Source organism: Psittacula echo, assembly GCF_963264785.1.
Source record: "Psittacula echo genome assembly, chromosome: 4".
Taxonomy (NCBI): domain Eukaryota; kingdom Metazoa; phylum Chordata; class Aves; order Psittaciformes; family Psittacidae; genus Psittacula; species Psittacula echo.
The window spans coordinates 107,023,146-107,028,968 of record NC_137738.1 but is presented as its reverse complement, the minus strand read 5'-3'; positions in this window follow the sequence as shown (position 1 = coordinate 107,028,968).

Here is a 5,823-nt window from a genome sequence, read left to right as displayed (position 1 = left end):
ACAAGGACGGTGGGAGGCACATCATCTTCCTCGCTGCGTAGCTGCTGGTGAAGATGTGAAATTAATGTTACCATACAGAAGTAGGCTGCAGATCTTGACTGTCTAACACTCTCCAGTTTCCAAAACCATGCTCCTAACACAACACCACCATAGGCTGCTCCAGACCCAAAGCTTGTGGCAAAAGGACGATTTTGTTCCTCTGCATCAGCCAAGGTACCCTGAGGTGTGAAAGATAAAGGTCTCTAGCAATTTGTAACTGCTAATGCTGTGGCCCTGAAATCATCATGGAAGACATTTTATTTTCTGTTTATTCATCCTGACTTGAAGTGAATCAACTTCTGAGCTCACACCATGTGACAGTGGCAGTGGCGCATGTGTTTTCTGTGCCAGGAGAGAGTATCCAGGCAACTAGACCAGATATCAAAATCTTGTCAGATTTTTCCCACCCTGTATTTTGTCTGTCTTAAGGCCCTTATTACCACTGAATTTAGGACCTGTTGATCTCTAATGAATTCAATTTCACAGCTGCCTTTGGCAGACAGAGCAATGTTTCCATTCTGCAGACAGAGATCAGAGACATGGAGAGCCATGTAGGAAACCTGGAGGAAGTAGAGATTGAAGTGGGATGTCCCAGATGGTCAGCTAGTAAGAGAGATTCTTGTTTAAAGGTGGGAACAGTTCTGAGTGTGAGCGGTTCAAGCTACAAAAGGAAAAGCTAATAACAAGGTGTTGTGTTACTGGACTGTGGGAGAATTTGGGCTGGAAGAGGCCTTAGGACAACTCTGGTCCAACCTCCTCCTCAAAGCAGGGTCAGCCCTGGGTTTAGAGCAGAAAGTTCATCCAGTCCGGTCTCAGAAACACGCAAGGATGGAGACTGCATTTCTGTAACCCACTCCACTGTTGGTGCCCTTTGCCCCCAGTCTGAAGCATTTCTGCATCCTGCTGCCAAGTACCAGCCTGGTAAGTCCCTGCAAGTATAACGTGGAAGAGGGAACAAATTCATCAGATGGAGGCTAATGATTTTACTGATGAAATCAAGAAGTTCTAGTCCTGGTAACAAGATATGGAACCTGTGTATGATTTAGAAGTAGGATCTACTCTACCCGATACAGGCACTCAATCTGCTTCTAAATTGTGCTCTTGCTCTGAAACACACATATACTTGTTACCTGCTCAGGGCAGTGAGGCAAGTACTCTGAAGACCTCCACAAGAAGATCCTTAGACCATCCATAGTTTCTCTGGGCACCCATCCCTGGGCAGGAAAACCAGATCAATTTACCTGTCACTGTAATTCCTCCCCTCTGAGCGAGGAGAAAAAGCAGAATGCTGTGGCGTTAACTTTTCATGCTTATCCTTTTCGTTCCTGCTTTTTGTTCAGCACTTCATTGTCAAGAGGAGAAATTGAAGAAGACAGGCATCATTTCTTGTATAACCAAACAGCCAGAATGAAAATGGAATACCTGACTTTCTTTTCCCTAGTTGTTAGGAATGTGGAAGTCAGCCATGGACATTGTCACGGTGGAGGGGTGGCTTGATACTGAACTAAATTAGACTTTACATAAATGTGGAATTTTGAGACCTGAGAATTATTTGTTATGTTGCAAAGATTCATCTCCCTCTCTGGTCACATTAGGGAAAGGATGCATTTTCTTCTATTTCAAGTTAGAAAAATGTTGTTGATGACCCAACAATCTCAAAATTCTTCCCCAGGGTGGGGCACGAATCGCAAAAATCATGTGCATTTTTAATTCCTTGTCATTTTAGTTTAATGTCCTCAGGTTTTATTTCTTTCACAATTCTTCTCAAATGCGATTATTCCAAAGCCTATGTCCTAATTAAAAAGCACAGTGCCCTGAAATAAGAGATGGTATGCATGAATGTCCTAAATAGAGAAAAATAAATAAATAAAGGGCTTGTTAAATTTTCTACATAATGTCCCTGAATGAGGAAGCATCCCCCTCTTCCCTTTTGACCTATGGATATCATTAATATGGACTGTTCCAGCACAATGAACTGGAAAGAATGGTAATATTTTTAATTTCCTCTCTTCGGCAGAAATAGATGCTTTACCACAGTAATGTCTGCATGGGTAATACGCTGACTTCTGGCTGACATGAAATGGGACTTTATCTTGGATTTTGTGGGTATGTCAGAATACGGTCTCATTACTTCGGGAAACAATATTCATGCCACAGATTCTAATAAACTTTCAGAGACAACTCACTGAGGCTCTTCCCAGATGACCTGGAGCAAAACCAGCTCACTATTCCTGTAGGCAGCTTGGCCACCCTTGCTAACAAAGCCAGGCACTTGGCTGACAAATCCACAGTTGTCCCTGTTTGGTAGCATAAATATGATTTTGTAGTAAGTTCTAGGTGTAATTCAGCTTTCAGACCATGGGTCCAACTCTACCCAGATTTGCCATTGTTATTCCCAAGAATAATTTACATAATAATTGAAAGTGATACTAACTAGTTAGAGATCATCTATTAGAACATCTTTCACTGACTAGTGAACCTGCAACCAGGCACAAGCAAAGGTGAGAAGCAAAATGGACTCAGCAGTTTGCAGGGGAACTTGTTTATTCCCTTAGTGCAGCTCTCAGCCTTTCACTTTACTGCTTAAAATTATTTTGCTAATAATCTTACTAAAGAAACACAGGAACAACTAAATCAGTAATCATCTTCTCTTTTCTGTCTCCCAAAGAGTTTACTACTCTGTGGGCTATGCGGTCCCATCTGATTCATGTGCTGTTTGTTGCGGGACTGAAAGGAGCTGCTTTAACCCCTGTCTATGCACTTTGTCCTTTCAAAGTAGAGGAAAAAACCAGCTTGGATTTTAGTTTATATGCAGAAAGTCACACTGTAAGTACACTTTGCAATTTTCCAGCCCCCAATGGGCACAGTATGTTTGATCTTTCTTTGTTATATTAAAAAAAAAAAAAAAAGAAGATTTATCCAAGGAATTATTTAAGGTGAAAAAACCCTTTTACTGCCCCACAAGGTTTTAGTGGAGGAGAAAAAAAATGAAAGAGTAAACATACTGCTTCCCTGCAAGTCAGGATGGAGGACTCATGGCCGGGTCCCAAAGGAGGAGTTGCCCATCCCCACCCATGTCTAGGCTGGACACCACACTCCTATGATACCTCTGTGCAAAGGCACTGATGTGCTGAGGACAGCAGTGCACGGGGTAAAACCCAGATCCTCAACCAAAGCCACCCCAAACAGGCAGGACAAACTGCAAACATGATCCAGGGTAGGAGCTTGGGATGATGATGGTTTTGAGGTGTCATGTGTGCTTTCTGCTTCTGCAGGAGTAAGGACAAAGGGAAGGGCAGAAGAAAGCTGCATTTAGCAGGGTTTTTTGGTACCAAAGAGAAAATACAATGATGAGACAGCAGAAGAGCATGAACTTGTGAAAGGCTGTTCTGGAGCAAATGCAGGTTGCTCCCCAGGAAGAGGATTAGAAGAAATAGGCTTTATTTGGGGGAGGAAGGTTTAGGCTAAATATTAGGAAAGCTGTTCTACCCTGAGAGCTGAAAAAGACCTTTTCCAAGAAGGTCTTGAAAAAAAAAATAAGGCATCGGTATGGCTGTGACCTCTTCAACAAGACCTCTTCATTTGGCTTGAATGGGGAATTTCATAGATCTAACATGACCCATATCATATTTCATACAGCTCCTAGCTGTAGGCTATTGTTCTCCCATGTTTTGTGTTGGTGCATGGTCTAGAGAAGGTCTCTGAGAGCTCTTGTTGGGTTGAAGGAATGAGTCAAATGTCTGCTGGGACTGCACTGAGCCTATTTCTTTCCACCTTGGTGCAAGCGGAGGCTGAGCGCTGGCCGAGAGACCCTTTGGAGGTGCATCCATCTCTCTGGTTCCCAGCCCTTGGAGCAGCACCGAGCATTTCCCTTCGCTGCCCATCTGAGGCACAAAGCTCGGGAGATCTAACATGAGCGCGCAGGAGGGGGCATGGCTGCAAGCATAAATGATCAAAGGGCAGAGCAGGCTGATGTGCATAAAGACGCTGTGATACAGCAGAAGAGATCCCCTCTAGCCCTCACTGATGCTAATGCATATATTTACCTCCTGATTGACTTCATAATTAATTGACTACACGGGGTAGATCCTTCTCGCACCTCCCTTGTTCTAAGCCTGCAGAGTAACATGGGTGTAAAATTGAGCCATGCAAGGGATGAATGTGGCCTTTTGTCTTTATTTTCTCTGAAAGTACATAAAAGCTATAAGGAGCCTGTAAGGATATAAACAAGGGCAAAAGTGTAATAATTTAAATCCCCAGACTGGGGTAGGAGAAAATCAGCATACAGAAGGGCTCTGGCAGTAGTTAAAAAGAAGAGGGTTTTGTATTTTTGACTCTAAGGTGGATATATTGTAAAAAAATATGGTAGAAAGGTAGGGGAAATTAATACTTCCATCCCAAGCAGAACAAGGAGAAGAAACATTTGTTATGCAAATCTTTTCATTATTGCAAATCCCTAGTGCTGATAAGAGATAAGCGTTGTTCTAGCTTTATTTCAAGTAGCTCCTGCACAGACGTGGGTATGTGATTATATTGCTGCAAAAAAAAGAAACAAACACACACATTTACCCTGTACATTTATTTCTGTTACTGGAACATGAATTCTGGAGCCTGCCTGAAAAGGCATTTGGTCCATTGAGGCTTGTTCATTTTACTGCTTTGTTTTCTGCTAAGGTGACATCTGCTCCTGAATGACCTTAGCATCTTTTCTCTTTGCAGCCTGGCCCGGGTGGCCGTTCCCTTTATGCGCATACATTAATGTTCGGGTGAATCGCAGCTTCATGAGGTCTGTTCTTTATCCTTTTCATTTCCACTAATCCCAGAGCCTGCAGGGAACAAAGGGCTGGATCCTCATGGTGTAAACGGCCAGACTCCACTGTAGGGATTTACATCTGCTATGGCATGACACCGGTTATCTCAAAAACCCATTCCCCACTTCACCATCTCCACCATCAAATTCCTTGTCCTTGTTGATAATTTATTGCTTCCCCCCTCTCTGCTTTTTTTCTGCTTAGGAGGCAGCTGTATGATTTGCTTGCAGCAGTGGGAGGACGGTGCAGCGGCAGCTCCCATCCTGGGTACCCCCTGCCCTGATCGGACACATTGCAGCGTAAGAGAGGATGTTGTTGGGTCAAAGGACTGATGCACTCAAATGGCACAGGATGCTGCTTTCATCCCCATCACTGTGTTGAGGTGCTCCATATTTTAGTGGCCCTACTGCAGGATCTGTCCTGGACTGCTGCTGCCTTCCATGGAAATCAATGAGGTTTGCTCAGCCCTGCATTTAGCTGAAACACAGCTATCTGTCTGCCCAGCAATTAAATTACATTTCCACGTGACAACAGAGCTTCCAAAGTTTGCAATATAATTTCAGTCTTCATATGCAGCTCTTTGAGCCACTTTCCCCCCTCCCATTGTTTTACCGTTCTCTCCCCATTCAGAGGCTCAGTGTTGAAATCAGAATATTACATATGTCCGATCTCCCTTTGTCTGGCACCTTTGTTTTTTGCATCCCCACCAAATGAAATCAATTTTATAACTAACTTCTCTGACCTGGCACCAGAACGACATGCCTACAGTTTCTGCTACAGATTCTCCTTGCTGTCCGTAATAAGTTACTTAACCATTCCATTATTTCATGCCAGTTCCCGATGGGTTTTTGCTGCACAAGATGTCTTTCTGATGAAATTGGCACTGGCTTTTAAAAAATCCAAATCAATTAAATCTCCTGGGCCCCGCTCGAGACTTTAAAAGAGGTTAGTTAGGCAGGATCTTTGTTTTGCA